Source organism: Odocoileus virginianus, chromosome 8 (assembly GCF_023699985.2).
Source record: "Odocoileus virginianus isolate 20LAN1187 ecotype Illinois chromosome 8, Ovbor_1.2, whole genome shotgun sequence".
In the NCBI taxonomy this organism is placed as follows: Eukaryota; Metazoa; Chordata; class Mammalia; order Artiodactyla; family Cervidae; genus Odocoileus; species Odocoileus virginianus.
This window is the reverse complement of record NC_069681.1, coordinates 13,561,865-13,579,391: the sequence shown is the minus strand read 5'-3', so window position 1 is coordinate 13,579,391 and position 17,527 is coordinate 13,561,865.

The following is a 17,527-nucleotide window of genomic DNA, read 5'->3' as shown; positions in this document are numbered from 1 at the left end:
CATATGGATGTAAGAGTTGGACCTTAAAGAAAGCTGAGCACTGAAGAATTGATGCTTTTGAACTGTGGTGTTGGAGAGGTCTCTTGAGAGTTCCTTGGACTGCAGGGAGATCCAACCAGTCCATCCTAAAGGAAATCAGTTCTGAATATTCATTGGAAAGGCTGATGCTGAAGCTGAAGCTCCAATACTTTGGTCACCTCATGGAAAGAGTTGACTTATTGGAAAAGACCCTGATGCTGGGAGGGATTGCGGGCAGGAGAAGGGGACGACAGAGGATGAGATAGCTGGATGACATCACCGACTTGATGGACATGAGTTTGAGTAAACTCCAGGAGTTGGTGATGGACAGGGAGGCCTGGTGTGCTGCAGTCCATGGGGTGGCAAAGAGTCGGACATAACTGAGTGACTGAACTGACTGATATAAGTTGGTGATACGAGCTATTGAGAAAAGAAAGTCAGTAAAGGGGTATAAGTTTATGGACCTGGTGTCTGGAGGGCACACTGGGAAGATGAAACATGAACAGAGACTTAAAGGAAGTGAGAGTGAGACCCAGGGCATCCTGGGTAGAGCATTCCATGTAGAGAATGGAAAGTGCAAAGGTCCTGGGGTACACAGAGCAGCAAGGAGTCTCATGTGGCTCAAGGTGAGCACAGGAGGGAAGAGGGCTCATGGCTCAAGTCACAGGCCTTGCAGCCCATCGAAAGGACTTGGGGTGAAGAGCATCACATCTGACGCAATTAGAAATTTTAAAAACAAAAAATTCTAAGAGAATATGGCTTTCACTATGCAATGTTATCTGTCCATTAGAGAGCTCTCCTGAAGACCCTCGGCATAAACACATTGATCCTCAGCACCTTTGGGAAGAAACTAGTTCATAGGATTCATTTCAAACTCCTTACCAGGATGGCCAATGCTCTGTAGCCTAAATCTCTAAAAATTAAAACTCACACTGAGCATATACACCCTCCAGATATACAGTGTATACGTGCACATGCACCAAATCGTATACCATTTCCCATTTTACTTGACTCAAATGTCACTTCTACTGTGAATGTTACCTTCATTTCATCAAGTTCCCTCTCTATTCTCAGAGTGCTAGTAGACACCTGAATTAGTTAGGAGAAGTAGATAACAAACACTCCCTTTAAGGTATAGAAGAACAGCAATGTATTTCTAGCTGATGCAGAGCAGGCTGTGGTTTGGGAGCCTCTTCTGGGTAGCTGAAGAGGGAAGGCTCAGCATTGCACATAATGGTTACCCGTCCTTCCACAATCACTTAAGATATCAAATGAAAACGCTATGGAGTCTCACGTGCTGTACTGTGCTGTTTTTAGTTGCTTAGTCATGTCCGACTCTTTGCAACCACATGCACTATGTAGCCTACCAGGCTCCTCTGTCCATGGGGCTTCTTCAGGCAGGAATAATGGAGTGGGTTGCCATGCCCTCCTCCAGGGGATCTTCCCAACACAGGGATCAAACCCAGGTCTCCTGATTGCAGGCAGATTCTTTACCAGCTGAGCTACCAGGGAAGCCCATGGAGTGTCACACTGGCAGCTAAATGCTTCTGCCCATACAATTTTTTTCTAACATTTATTGACCAGAGCAACTCTCCCCTGCCTAGAAGGGCAACTAGAAATATTGATAGATAGCATCTATCATAGAGCCTCTTTACTAGAGCTTGTCAGACTTGATTTGTTTATTTGTGTGTCTCCCCCACCTATCACACGTGTCCTTCTCAAAGGTACTATCACTTACCATCTTGATTTATTTTGACCTAGCCCAGCTCTGTCCTTGGCATGTAGTGGGTGCTGAATAAACTTTTTGTTGTTGTTGTTTTTTTTTTGCATAGACTTTTATTCATTTCTATTTTTAAAATTATTATTATTATTTGGCCATGCAGCATGTGAGATTTTAGTTCCCAGACCAGGGATTGAACCCGTGTCCCCTGCATTGGAAGTACAGAATCTCAACCACTGGACTGCCAGGGAAGTCTCCACATATATATTCTTTATGGAAAGCTCACAGGTGTGGCTCAGAGAAACTAGGCGTTCTGCAGTTTTGCATTTTTTTTTTCTTTCTGGTAAAAGGCAGCCCCAGATCCTCAAGTTTCCATTTGTTCGCTCATCAGTTGAAGGATGATCAGCTGCATTTCTCACCACTTGGCTGAATCAAATCATAAGGGACATTTCTCACCACTTGGCTGGGTCAAATCATGTGGTTTACAAATTATGGAAAAGGACCGTTAGTTTCTCACTGTTGTTGGAAAATTTACAACAGCCTGATTTTTGCACATACCCACTCTCCAGGGAGTACAAGGCAGTTACAGGCATTAGCTAATGCAGGCAGGTCTGGGGAGAGGGATGCAGGTATAATAGCCTCCATTGTCTGGGATGCAAAGTCAGTATGGTCCGGTGATTTACACAAGCACACGCGGGAGCCTGCAGTCCTTGATTTCCTGACTTCGGTTCACACATCTCTCCATTTCCTCTGATTCTGTCTCCATTTTTCAAATCCAAAAAAATGTACAAAAGTGGCCAATTTTACTTGGCCTCCTTTTAAGGGATCATTTTTCTTTTCTAATATCTTTTTCATCTTCTAAACAACTTGGGTTCAAAATAATTAATATAGTAGCAAATCCACCAAAATGGCAAATAGTACTGCTCTGAAGCCAAGGTCTCTTCTTGGGTTTGGCTGGATCAGCTCAGAGCATCAACTTAAGTGACCTCAAAGGACCCATCCCTTTCTAAGATTCCATGACTCCACAGTTGAGAACATCTCCAAATGAAATCTATCCTCATTTTAACAAGTAGATCCAAACCCACTTTCCAACGGCTGTCTCAGGATGTTTGCCCAGCACACTCATGGCCTTGGGTGGTCGGTTAGCCACTCTGACTTCTATTCTTTTAGGGAAAAAGTGTTTCAGAGGCTAAAACTCCCCCACCATACAATGTTGTGAGTCATCTGGCTTTTATACCTTTTTCCTTCCACTTCATCTGTCGGTCCATTCATTTATTTCTTTATCCATTCATCAAGCAGGCAGTGAGTACCTGCTCTGTATTGGACAGTGGGCTTACTGTAGGACACGGAAAAGCGTCTGGTTTCTGCCCATTGGGATCTCATCATCCAATGGGCATATGGATAATTACAATCCAAGGTGGCAAGTGCGATAATACGCACACAGTATTTTAAAAGTCCCGAGAATAGGTTCCTCATCCAGTCTTGGGGTGGCCAGGGAAGAAATCAGGAGGGCTTCATGTTAGAGGTGATGGCTCAGTGTTCAGGTATGAAATATGTACCTAGGAAAATGAGTGAGTGAATGGAGGGGAATGAGATAGGACTGCCTGACCACCCTGAGCGTCCTCTTGAGATTATTAGTCATAAATTTAAACTGAGGAGCTACCCTGGTGGTCTAGGGGTTACGAACCTGCCTGTCAGTGAAGGAGACAAGCTTCGATCCCTGGTCCCAGAACTAGGGTCTCATATGCCACAGAACAACTAAGCCCTTGTGCCACAAGGGAGCCTGCACACCCTAGGACCACGCCTTGCAACAGGAGAAGCTACCTCCATGAGCAGCCCATGCATGGCAACTAGAGAGTAGCTCTCGCTCCCCGCAATAAGAGAAAGCCTGTACACAGCAGTGAAGACCCAGTGCAGCAAAAAATAAAAATAACAAACAAATAAATAAAAGGAGACTGTGGAGCCTCACAGAGTGTTTTTCTCCAGCCGAGTTCAAATGCTTGGGTATAGGTGAGAGTAAGGGTGTGTGTGTGTGTGTGTGTGTGTGTGTGTGTGTGTGTGGGAGGGCGAGTGGGGGTTCAACTTTCCAGCGTTTGGATTTTACAAAGAATGTGAAGGAAAGAAAGGAGAATAAAAATGGTAGGGATACATCAGGACTTCCCTAGTGGTTCAGGGCCTTAGACTCTGCAATCCTAATGCATTGAGCCTGGGTTTGACCCCTGGTTAGGGAACAGGATCCCACATGCCACAACTAAGACGTGTAACAGCTGATAAAAAACTATTTTTTAAAAACGATAGGGGTGACATTTAAGGGATGACTGTATTTATGGCCAATGACACCTCAACTAGGAAGGGAATGGAGGTATGAAAAAATAAAATCAGAGGACTTTTGGAGCCTGAGTTCTGGACTTAGGGGAGTGAGGTGGAAAGATGAGAGAAGTGGTATTTGGAGAGTGGGATGCTTAGGGATGAGATTACAGAAAGGTTATAGTTTGAGGAAAAGACAAGATCATGGGAATGAGACCTTTGGAAGAGGGAAATACAGGGAACTGAGGGACTGAAGGATATTGGACGGACTGTCTACCCCATGAAACATTAAAGTCACCAATGCTTACGGCAAAAGTTGTATTTGTTTCTATTGTTGCTGTAACAAATGACCACAGATTTAGGGGCTTAAGCAACACGAGTTGATTATTTCCCTTTTCTGTAGGAAAGAAGAATAACACAGCTAAGAAGAATAACATGGGCTAAAATCAAGATGTCGACAGGGCAGTGTTCCTCGAGGCCCCAGAGGAGAATCTGCTTCCTTGCTCTCATCAGCTTCTAGAGGCTGCTTGCGTTCTTTGGATGGTGGCCCCTTCCTCCAACCTCAAAGCCAGAAACCGAGGGTCAAGTCTTTCTCTTGTCATATCACTCTGACCTCTGTGCTCCCTCTCCTGCTTTTAAGGACCCTTATGGTGGCTTAGCTGCAAAGAATATGCCTGCAATGCAGGAGAGCTGGGTTCGATCCCTGGGTCAGGAGTATCCCCTAGGGAAAGAAACCGTAACCCACTCCAGTATTCTTGCCTGGGAAATCCATGAACAGAGGAGCCTGGTGGGTTACAGTCCATGGGGTCGCAAAGAGTCAGACACAATTGAACACATCCATTCTCTTCACTCTCTTCTAGGACAGTGGCCACATTTGATACACCCAATAATGCCAAGGGCTTCCGTAGTGGCTCAGATGGCAGAAGAAAGTGCCTGCAATGCAGGAGACCTGAGTCTATCCTTGGGTCAAGAGGATCTCCTGGAGTAGGAAATGGCAACCCACTCTAGTATTCTTGCCTGGAGAATTCCATGGACAGAGGAGGCTGGCGGGCTACAGTAGTCCATGGGATTACAAACTGAGTGAGTCACAACTGAGTGACTAACACTTTCACTTTCTTTCATTAATGCCAAGCATAGTCCTGGGCTTGTAGATCAGAAGTTCAATACATAATTGATTAAGTCTCTTGTACATTTAATTTTTAGAAGTGAGAACAGGCAGGTTACCTCGACCATCTTCCACACCTCCACATTCAGTCTTACAACCACCAGCTTTTCAGTGACTTGAGAATTTTGCCTAATGTGAGCAATCTTGTTTCCTTCTGGATCCAAAATGACAGCTAACACTTGCTGAAAACTTTTTTGGTGGGACTGCTGTATTCCAAGCAGAATCTCATTGAATTTAACCCTCCCAGCAACCTGAAGAGGGGAAACATGGGCTACATTTACTCTCTTCATTTTATGGATGAGGAAACTGGGGTCTGAACAAGTTAGAACACTGTTCCTGAGGGCTCACAGGTGAAAGGTGCGTGGAGCCCAAAGCCAGTTCCTTCTGCTCTTTGATGAGCAGCCTTCCGTTTGTCCGTCATCTTTTCTTCTTCTTTTTTTTTCATTAATAGTGAAACAGCAAGCAATAATGCTTAGAAAGGTGTTACTTGCTCAAGATGACTGCTTTTAGACTTTACTGTAAAGCTTAATTTTTGTTGTGCAAAATATAAACCTCGAGAGTCCTTAGTAAGAAGCTATGACTTCAGGATGGGTGTGTAGCCAAGGGACGCCTGGATGTTTTGGAAATGAAGTCTAGAGTAGCTCCTCTGCGACTTGCCAGAGTCTCTAGCATCCTTTCTGGTCTGTTCTAGAAAATTCTGTTTCCTGTGACTTGTCAATGTGCCGACGAGGCTCAGAGATGCTTCTACTGGGAACACAAGCACACAGAGTGTGCTCCATGAATCTTTTCAACTGCGGGAAGAAGGACGTGTGTTTTCTAAGCACATCACTTACAACCATGGTTTAGTAAACTTAAAAAAAAATTAACTAACGTTTTAAATTGAGGTAGAGAACATTAAAAAATCTTTGTATTTCACATTGGAGTATAGTTGATTTACAATATTGTGTTAGTTTCAGGTGTAAGCCAAGGGATTCAGTTATACATATATATGTATCAATTCTTTTTCACATTCTTTTCCCATTTAGGTTAGTACAGAACATCAAGTATAGTTCCCTATGCTATACTGTGAGTCCTCACTGGTTGTCTGATTTAAATATAGTAACGTGTATATGTTAATCCCAAATTCCCCATTTATTCCTCTCCCCGATGGTAGCCATAAGTTTGTTTTCTAAGTCTGTAAATCTGTGTCTGTCTTGTCAATACACTCATCTGTATCATTTTTTAAGAGATTCTACATATAAACAACATCATATGATATTTTTCTTTCTCTGTCTGACTTACTTCACTTGGTTTGATAATCTCCAGGTCCATCCTTTTCACCTTTAGGCCTTTTTGCCTTTAATGCAAATGGCATTATTTTATTCTTTTTTATGGCTGAATAGTATTCCATTGTCTATATGTACCACATCTTTTTTAACCATTCATCTGTCAACATACATTTTGGTTTTTTACATATCTTGGCAATTGTGAATACTGCTGCTATGAATATAGGGGCAAATGTATCTTTTTGAATATAATTTTGTCCAGATATATGCCCAGGAATGAGATTACTGGATTGTGTGGTAACTCTATTTTAAGTTTTTTGAGGACCCTCAATTATTTCAGTTGAGGTCCAGTTGATGTACAATCTTATGTAAGTTTCAGGTGTAGAGCAGAGTGATTCACAATTTTTAAATGTTATGTTCCATTTATAGTTCTTATAAAACATTGGCTATATTCCCTGTGCTGTAAGATATATCCTTGCCGCTTATTTTTTTTATGCATGGTAGTTTGTACCTCTTAATCCCCACCCCGACTTGTTCCTCCATCCTTGCCTCTCCCCACTGGTAACCACTTTTTTTTAAATTGGAGGATAATTGTTTTACAATGTTGTGTTGGTTTCTGTTTGACAACAATTGGAAGCAGCTATATGTATGTATGTATATCTCCCCTCCCTCATGAGCCTCTCCCATCCCCACTCCCCCATCCCACCCCTCCAGGTCATCACAGAGCACCAGACTGGACTCCCTGTGTTATATAGCAGCTTCCCACTGGCTATTTATTTTCACCAGACTGGACTCCCTGTGTTATATAGCAGCTTCCCACTGGCTATTTATTTTACACATGGTAGTGTATATAAGAAAAAAAAGTTTACCAGCTTGTTCTATGTCTGGATGTAGGGGGAATTAACTTTGGAGCAGAAATTCTGGCGAAGTCCAGAGAATTTTCTGCTTTCATGGTCTTTCTTCACATTTCCTATCTTTCTTTTTTTTTGCTTGTGTCTGGAGAAGTTGCATATCAGTCATATCAGCCCATTTGGCCAAGTGCTGTAGGATGGAGAAACTGTTCTAAGCCATTCCAGGAAGCAGCCTGATGATTCTCTCTGAAGGTCAAAGAATTTCAAGTCATGGATGCACAACCAGATCTGTGCATTAAACCCCTCCAGAGAAAGGGCTTAATGAGCTGCTAAGGTCTCCAGGGATGGAAATGCCAACTTTTTTTTTTTTTTTTTTTGCATTGAATTTTAATGTCTCACAGCCCTGGGATTGCAGAGTGAGTTTTGTTAGCTCACTGAAATCCCAGCTTTGGAGAAAGCCAGACATGGGCTTTGTTTTCCCCTTGGCATGGCTTGCCTTTCTCTGTCTGATGTTCTGGTAGATTGAATCTCCTCCGAGTGATGACGCGACACGACGCGGACGTTATCACAGAGCCGGTCTGACTGCACAGCACGCAATTACAAGAGCAGAAGCAGAACCTTGAAGAGCTTGATTGCTCTGGGTCCATGGTTGTGGTTAGTATTGGAGAGATCTCCTTAGTACCTTTGTGAAAGTCAGGCATTGACCTGATTTTGATGGACATCGGCGGAAGGGCTCTTGGGTATAGGGCTCTGGTTATCCTGGTTCCAAGTGTGTGCAGGGTCTGGTAGTGATTCTCTAACATAGATGTGTTCCAAAAGAATATAGAGCCTGCAGCTCTTTGAAATCCGGTAGGGTCTGGATCTTTGGACTTTTAGGAAGTTCCGCAGGAGATTCTGATGCACACCAAAGCTTAACATTCCCTGTTGGAAACACAACACTAATTACATATCTTCCAAACCTAGTTGTATGCTGGTGAGTTGCAGTGCTTATAAAGTAAACTGTAATTCTTGTGGGTGACCTTTTACAAAACTGTTTCTTATTACATCAGGATAAGAAGAAATAGAAGGTACCAAAGGTACTATTCTCTTACAAGGCAATCAGGAGAAAACCAGAATCCTTGATAAGAACAGTTGCTAAGCAACCACTTGAGGCTAGGATGGTAAAGTCACTTTAAAATAAAATGTCAAGGCTTGGGGAGAGGGGGCTTTAAGCTCCAGGTAAAGAACCCTTCTTCACTTTCTTTGGTTTTTTTCTTTTTGCTGGTCAACATACCTGAAGGCAGCATCTTCCTCAAATACTTAAAGAAATTCTAAATGATATTTCAAATGAAGGCTAAGTCATTTATACAAGAAAGTAAAAATAGGAGTTAAGTAAATAGTTCTTAATGAAGGGGAACTGAGTAAACTTTTGAGTTTAAAAATTGAGTAATTTATACTTGTGAGTGAAGTTTTGCTAAAGGATCAATGTCTCAAAGAAATAGGCAACAGTGGGACTTCCCTGGTGGTCCAGTGCTTAAGAATCCACTTGTGAATGCAGGCATCACGGGTTTCACTCCTGGTCCGAGAAGATCCCATATACCTCAGGGCAACTAAGCCCATGTGCCGCACCCTACTGAGCGGGCACCCTAGAGCTTGTGCTGTGAGACCAAAGAGGCCGCTGCAATGCCGAGTCCGCGAGCCGCCACTAGAGAGGAGCCCCCACTCTCCGCAACTAGAGAAAGCCAAGGTGCAGCAACAACCCAATGCAGCCAATGAATAAACATGTAAATAAGTTTGTTTCAAAAGAAAGAAATCGGCAACGGTATTGCCATGAAATAAATAAAAAGCAGAGACATCACTTTGCCATTGAAGGTCCATATAGTCAAAGCTATGGTTTTTCCAGTAGTCATGTACAGATGTGAGAGCTGGACCATGAAGAAGGGTGAGTGCTGAAGAACTGACGCTTTCGAATTGTGGTGCTGGGGAAGATTCTTGAGAATCCCTTGGAAAGCAAAGAGATCAAACCTGTCAATTCTAAAGGTAATCAACCCTGAATATTCATTGGAAGGACTGATGCTGAAGCTCCAATACTTTGGCCACCTGATGCAAAGAGCCGACTCATTGGAAAAGACCCTGATGCAGGGAAAGATTGAACGCGGGAGGAGAAGGGGGCGACCGAGGATGAGATGGCTGGGTGGAACCAGTGACTCAGTGGACATGAATTTGGGCAAACTCCGGGAGATAGTGGAGGACAGAGGAGCCTAGCATGCTGTAGTCCATGGGATCACGGAGTTGGACGCGACTGAACAACAATTGCCATGAAGATAAGCGAGACTTGTAAGGGAGTGCTTTAGGCAGGTGGCTGCCCCAGTAGCTAATCCTCATTCAAGCTGTGGGGGCTGAACGTCTGTGAGTCCTGCTGGGATTTGAACATTTGAACCTCCATTTCTCAGGGTATACAGGGGGATTTCTATGTTGCTATTTGGCTCAAATACACCCTGGATCAAATATACCCTCTCTTATTCCCCATGACAAACCCCAGCAGGCTGGTATGGGAGTTGAGAAACAAAACATTAAAACCAAGGGGAAAACGGCTACTAAATGTTCCAAGAGACTTAATCTGTTGGAAAAATTTTCCAAGGGCCCCGTAACTCTTGGCATGCCAGTGGACAGCATGTGTATGTTTACTTATTACTGTTTTTTATGTGGCTGATTTCTTTCTTTCTTTCTTTTTTAATTGGAGGATAATTGCTTTACAATGTTGCACTGGTTTCTGCCACACAACAACGTGAATCAGCCGTAATTATATATATTCCCTCCTTCTTGAGCCTCCCTCCCATTTCACCCCTTTAGGGAGCCCAGCCTGGCGTTATGTGTGTGTTTGGCGCTCTGTGAAGGAAGAAACATTCAGCAACTCCCTTCAAGGCAGGTATTGGCTTTCTGATCGCACCTCCAGGACACACTGTTGGTCCTTTCAGGACCAAGTGTCAAAGCCAGGACTGACAGGGCCTCTTAACACAGGGGGCCTATGTCTGCCCAGCCGCATTTTTCTAAATTCAAATTTATAACCTGGGAAAATATTTGTTTGTGGGGCAACGGCATGGAATATTTGCAATCAGGACTCTTGTTAAAAACTGCAGACACGCAAATATTTTGTCCAACTCCAGGGTTGGGGTTCAATCACCATGTTCTCAAACACGAGGTGAGTCGAAGATGGTCTTGGACACAATTTTCTCTCCAAACGTGCTCCACCCGGGAAGGATTTTGAGGGGCTTTTTCAAGGTTAGATGTACTATGTTGGCTAATGTTCAGACTTTAATCCTACGAGGAAAGTGTGAAAGGAAGACTTTTCTCTTTTTTTCTAAGACCTCCCTCCCCAGTTCCTTTCCATTTAGAAGAGAATACATTTTCTGGATTACAAACTTCAGTAGACATTTAGTTTGGTTTGAATAGTGAGAGGTGCTGGGCTGGGTGAAATCTGTTGTCCTTGCTTGCTTCTATTTCTGCCTCTCAGGCTGTCAGTTTCACATGGTCAGCTCCAGAGAACCACGTCCCTTGGCGTGGCGTCCCCCCAGCTCAGGTGGGCGTGTGTGTGCGTGTGTGTGTGTGGTGGGCGGGTGCACGGTGTTCCTGGCTTCAGCAGGCCGCTGGGCTGTGTGTTTGTGGGGCTGTCACACCGTCCACTTGTGTGCTGTTTGGGTCCACATCTAAGCTCCCTGCTGCAGCAATGCTGACGTGGACTTGGCCTCCCTCTCTTCATGAAATAAACACCTTCCCATCACTGTGGCTGCGCTCCCTGGGCTCCAAGTCAGAGATGTGATGAGTCAAGGACATTTCGAAACCTGGGATGGAAGGAGACGGGAAAAGAGCATTTATGGAATTCCTCCTCTGGGCCAGCTGGTTTACATTTGTTCTTCTGCAACACTCACCCAAACTATTGGATCAGCCAAAAGCTTCCTTCGGATTTTTCTGTCCCATCTTAACAAAAAAACTCGAATGAACTTTTTGGTCAGCTCAATACATTGTAAGAGGGGGAAGGTCATCCTTATTAAATGGATGATAAAATTGAGGCCCTGACCCGTGAAGTCATTTGCCCAAAGTCATGCAGTCAGTAAGTGGCCAAGCCAAGATGTGAGCTCCGGCCTGCCTGAATCAAAATCTATGGCATCTCTGGGGCCTCATATTGGAGCTGGAGTTTAGAATCCATCTAATTCTGGTTGGAGGGCGAAGCTTTTCTCCAATAAAGCTCTTTCTCTTCCTGGTGGCTCAGCCAGTAAAGAATCTGCAATGAGGGAGATCTGGGTTCGATCCCTGGGTCCGGAAGATTCCCTGGAGGCGGGCATGGCAACCCACTCCAGTATTCTTGCCTGGAGAATCTCGTGGACAGAGGAGCCTGGTGGGCTACAGTCCATGGGGTCACAAAGAGTGGAACACGAATGAGAGACACTTTCAGTTTTCACTTTCCTTCTCTCAAGGGGCTTCTGCCACTGGGAGACTGGCTGGCACTCAGCACTCTGTCCTCTTTGGGGAGAATTCTCCCTTGTAGCTTGTCCTGAGTGGAGGCAGCAGTGGGGAGTGTATTCAGGGTTCTAGGAGCTTTCTTTGACTCTGCAAAGCTGGGTTCCTAATTCCATCATCCCTATGATGGGCTCTTGGCTCTGTACTCAACTTCCCAGACTAACCCTCCTCCAGATCCCCCTCACCTCTCCCACCGCCCACCACAACAGCCTTTGGATATGCTTCTTGCCTGCTGAGCTTAGCTGAGCAGCTTTCTGTTACTTGCAAACCAGGATCTCTGACACCTCCACCCTCCTAGAGATAGCTCCAAACCTGCAGCAAACAGAACTGAGGATCCAGGCTCAATGAACGGGAGACTCCTTCTCTGTTTTCTCCTCTGCATTCCCCCTTTCCCCGGAACATGTTTCTCTGCTCTTAGGGAGGGCACTAGTTCCAATCTCTATGTGTTTTCCCAACAAAGCTATTCCCATAAAAGATTATGAAATGTACTTATCTTTTAAAAAAACTTTTTACTTTGTATTGGAGTATAGCCGATTTCCCACTCCAGTATTCTTGCCTGGAAAATCCCATAGACAGAGGAGCCTGGCCGGCTGCAGTACTTGGGGTTGCAAAGAGTTGGACATGACTGAGCATATACAGCCAACCATAGCTGATTAGGGTTTCCCAGGTGGCCCAGAGGTAAAGAATCCACCTGCAATGCAGGAGCCACAGGAGATCCCAGTTCAATCCTTGGGTCGGGAAGATCCCCTGGAGGAAGGCATGGCAACCCACTCCAGTATTCCTGCCTGGAGAATCCCATGGACAGAGGAGCCTGGTTGGCTATGGTCCATGGGGTTGCACAGAGTCATGAGCATGCATAATGACTTAGCACGTGTGGCCGATTTAACAATATTCTGATGATTTTAGGCAAACAGCAATTGGACTCAGGCATACATACACATGTATCCATTCTCCTCCCAACTCCCTTAACATCCAGGCTGCCACATAACATTGAGCTGAGTTCCCTGTGCTATACAGTAGGTCCTCGTTGGTTATCCCCTCTAAATGTAGCAATGTGTACATGTTGATCCCAAACTCCCTAACTATTCCTCACCCCCCCCACCCCCCCGCCGTCTGTCCTCTGTCCTCTGCTCTTTGAGTTGGAGAGACATCTGTTGAGTGAGTCCTGCCTGAACTAACCTCCCTGAACCTAGGCTGGTTTGAGGGTTTTATGAGATGTGTGCCATTTGGATCCTTTGATGCTAAAGAACATACTATAGAAAATCTTGTAATCTGCTCCAGTCTGTAGACTTTCCAGCTTAAATTTCAAGATGCATTCTGTCATCAGCTGCTTGCAGACATTCCTCAAATCTTCAGATTCATGATTTAGCAGCTGCATTTACTGTGGGCTGTGTTGTGTTGCCGTGATTTGAGAGGAGCCCTGGATAAACTTGAGAGTATCCATGTATTTACAGGGATAACGATGCAGTCAGGCAGGAGGAGTTCTGCTGTGTGTGTAGAGATCCCCAAGGAACACAGCTAAGTTTTGAGGCATTGCTCTCTGCCTATAAAAACAGTGCTGCCAAGAGCCCTGAGTTTGGAGGCCCAGAGGCAGCTATCAGTCAGCTGTTTTGGTTTTTCCTTGTGTCTTGTAATAAATACTGTTTTATCTCCTTGATTTTATGTAACATTTTATGCTCTCCAGATATTTTTCAACTGTTATCTCTTTTCACCCTCTAAAATAACCTTGCAAAATAAACAATTACCATCTCCATTTGCTATACGAAGAAATAAACTTCGTTAAATGTGATATTTAGAAAACTTGAGAAATGAGTATCTTTAAATGAAGTTTTCTTAGACTTCAAGTGTTGACAAATTATTTTTCTATAGAGTTACATAAAGATGTACAAATATTCTATACGCTTATATTTATTACATAATCATTGAAAATCTACTGACTAAATATAAGCAAGCCAAAAATATTGATAGCTTTCATATGTTGGGTGATATTTTGCTGAAACTAAATGACTAATATTGGGCTTAATAGTATACCCATGTATCTATATTTTTCATTCCTGTCAACATGATTTCTTTGATTAGTTTGAGTCATTGTATTTACCATAGTCACTACTCTCCCATTTTAACCTGACCTTATTTTAAACCATGGATATGTGGTTGTGAAGGATCAACCAAATGAGAAGTGTAAATCAAAATGCCACACTCAAAGTTTAAAGAGTTAGTATTTAATGAAAAGTCCTCACTGAGTATTTTCTGTAATACTGTTGATAAACCATTGGAAATTGATATAAACAGAAACACGATCCAGTGAAAAAATTTACTCACAAAGTGATATTACTTTGAATGAAGGCTCTGGGATGAGGTATCTACTTTCCACTATATTTCCCCATTTCAATTATCTTCTATTAGCAAAGCATTTTAACCCCCACTCTTCATTGTTTCTTAAAATCTACCCAAATCCATGGGGCTCATTGAGCTGTGTCTTCTTTTCATCAGAATCAGTACCTCCTCTTCCCATACCCCACAGTTTATCTCTATGATTTCACTCTGCCTTGGGTTACAGTTAGCAGCTGCATGCCTGGTATCCACATTGGGTGGAAAACTTTTAAGTCAGGAAACTTTTCATAATCTTTGTGGTCCCCAATATGAATGTCACATGCACAAATGCTTAGTCATGTCTAACTCTTGTAGCCCGCCAGGTTCCTCTGTCCATGAGTTTTCCAGGCAAGAATACTGGAATGGGTTGCCCTTTCCTGCAAGGTCCTAATTTGGGGGGAAGCTAGGGTATATACATAAGCCCTACAAGGAGTAGACCTCAAATTGCTTGCTTTCTGACATAACGGAAGCCTCTCAGCCTTGACTGGTTGACACAAAACTTAAAATGTTAAAAATCTGAGCAGATTGAGGACTCCTCTGACCTTATTCATCTCATCTGAATTCCTTGTTTATAGAAGGGGAAACCGAGTCTCAGAGAAATCAGACGACTTGCCCAAGGAGAGGTCACGCAGCTAAATATTTGCAGAACCGGCATTAGCTCCGAGTTCAGCGTGCTCTGCTTCATCAGGCGCCTTCCCTGCCTTCAGCGCTTCACTGATCCCTAGAGAAGCTGTTCAAAGCAGCCTGCTCTGAACTCAAAGAAGAGGCTCAATCCAGTTGTTCATTAGAAGTTCTAGAACATTGACTTATACTGCCTGCAACTGTCCGATATTTAATTTTCTTAAAATTAAAAATTGAAATCTTCATCAAAAAATTAAGTCTTGGGTCATATTAACAGAGATAACGCTAATTAAGGACAGAAATGTAGTGTATCCAGCATAGAGCAAGCTCTCAAAAAAAACTTATAATGAATGAACCAACACTCCACATCCTAAATTCCATGATATTATAAATCCAGGCACAGATGAAATGAACATGTGGGCTTGCAAATACAAATTGCAGATAGTGAGATTACAGAGCTGATAGGGAGTTTTCATTATATTATTCACACACTACTTCAGGGGTTGGCATTATGGCCCTTGGGTCAAATCTTGTACTCCTTTTTGTTAATAACATTTTATTGAAACATGACTATATCCATCTGTTTAAAATTGTCTGTGACTGATTTTGTGTTGAAAGAGCTGAATAGTTGTGATAAAGACCATACTGCCCATGAAGCCTAAAATCTTTACTATCTGGCCTTTTACAGAAAAAACCTCTAGATGTTTATACTCCACGTGTTTCTTCATCTGGGGTTTGTCACTCCAGTAGGATCTCTAGATATACTTCTGGAATTATACTAGAACTTTTATTTATTCATTCATTGCTTTTTTAACTTTATTTTGTGTTGGAGTACAGCCAATTAACACTGTTGTGATAGCTTCAGGGGGACAGCAAAGGGACTCGGCCGTGCATATACACTGCCACATAACGCTGAGCAGTTCCAGAACTTTTAAAGTTGTGTTTCGTGTCTATGATAATCTGGAGTTGAAACGAACATGAGCACGCTCTCTGTCTTCCACATGGTTTCTTTAGAACCTGATCGCAGTGCTTTGCGTTTTAGTGCCTGCATTTGGATTTGGGTTTATGGTTGCTAGAAACATGAGAAGGTGGGAAGACCTCACAGTAGGCTAGACAAAGTCCCTTTAGGAGCATCCAGGGCTGTTCTAACCACTTTGCCTGTGACTTAGAGGCATCTGCCTATGAGTCAAGTAAAATACACCAGCTTTCTCTACCCGCAAGAGACTCCTCCTGGAAGCCAAACACACTTTGGGTTGCTCTGAGGGAGAAGAGGATAGTTAGTTCTGCAATATGGAAGGGTAAGGAGGGTCTGCATTCAGCTTTGCATGGGATGCATTTTTCTTAGTTACTTGACCAGTGAGCGTTCCAGATGTTTATAAAGTGGTCAGTAGGTTTCCAAGGACCTGGCCTTTGGCCAGAGAAAATCAGTCTTGTTCCATCTGGATGGAATAATTATACCATTTTGCTCCCAGACTGAACATGTGTCTCTAGCAGGAAGTATAAAGTTGGGCTTGAGCATCCCATTAAAATGGTATTCTTGAGCCATTTACGAATCCTGGGGGGTCTACATCAGTCCAATGAGATTCCTGAAGAGAGACAGGGAGATAAAAGCAGACAGCCTTTTAAAAGTTCAAGGTCTATGAAAGATAAGCCTGATTGGTTTGTGGGGGAACTTTCAAAGCAAGAAAGCAGAACTTGACTTATAAAGCTTGAAACCCATGACAAGGCAATCAAAATACTGGTTTCTCCAAAGTAAAAGACATTTGTGGTATTTCAGACCAACTAACTGATTAGAGGAACTCAATTCCAGTCTTGACTAGTTAAGATAAAATTTACATTTGTGAATTTGAATAATCCTTTGGGAAAGAGTTACATAGAGGAGACATAAAGATAATAAATGCCTCTAGACCCAGTAATTCTGTCTCTAGAAATTTTTCTTAAGGAAATAATGCACAGAAACCAAAGAATGTGTAAACAAAAATGTTCACTGCTACATCAACTTTAAGATAAAAAAAAGAAACATTTATGTAAAAATATTGGTGGTAGGAGAATGTTTAGTCAATTTTGCTAATCAATATTATAAAACTATTAAAATGAATAATTACAAAGAACATGTAGAAAAAATGGAGAAATGTGCTATAATTTAAGTAAAAATAACAGCAAAGAAAGTAGAATGCTTACTATAATTGTGGATATGTAAATACTACATGCAAGAGGTAATATCAAAGAATGAAAATAGTTAATTAGGTAGTGTGGTATGAAGGGTGACATTTAAAATAGTTTCTTTAATGATGTTGTACTTTTTTTTTTTCCAAAAAAGAATTAGGGCAGTCACTAATTAAAAAGTCAAAAGCTCAGGTAAGGGCAAACACTAAAGAAACGTCATATTTTAATTCTGACACAGATTTGATATGCTGGGAAAAATAAAATCACTTTATTCAAAATATCATAAGGATTCTGAAAAGTCTCTAGGCACCAAAAGTCAGTGATTCTCTCATGGGAGCTAACGAGAAATGACCACTTACTGTGTAGAAATGTACAGTAAGTCCCCTACATTTGAACCTTGAAGTTACAAGCTTTGAAAGACGAGAATGTGCCCGTGTGCTAGCTGTTATACTGTACTCCTGTATGTTCCAAGGTGCTGTACCGTCAGGTTAGAAGTAGTTTCTTTATTTTTTGTGCTTGTTATGTATTATTTGTATGAAAAGTA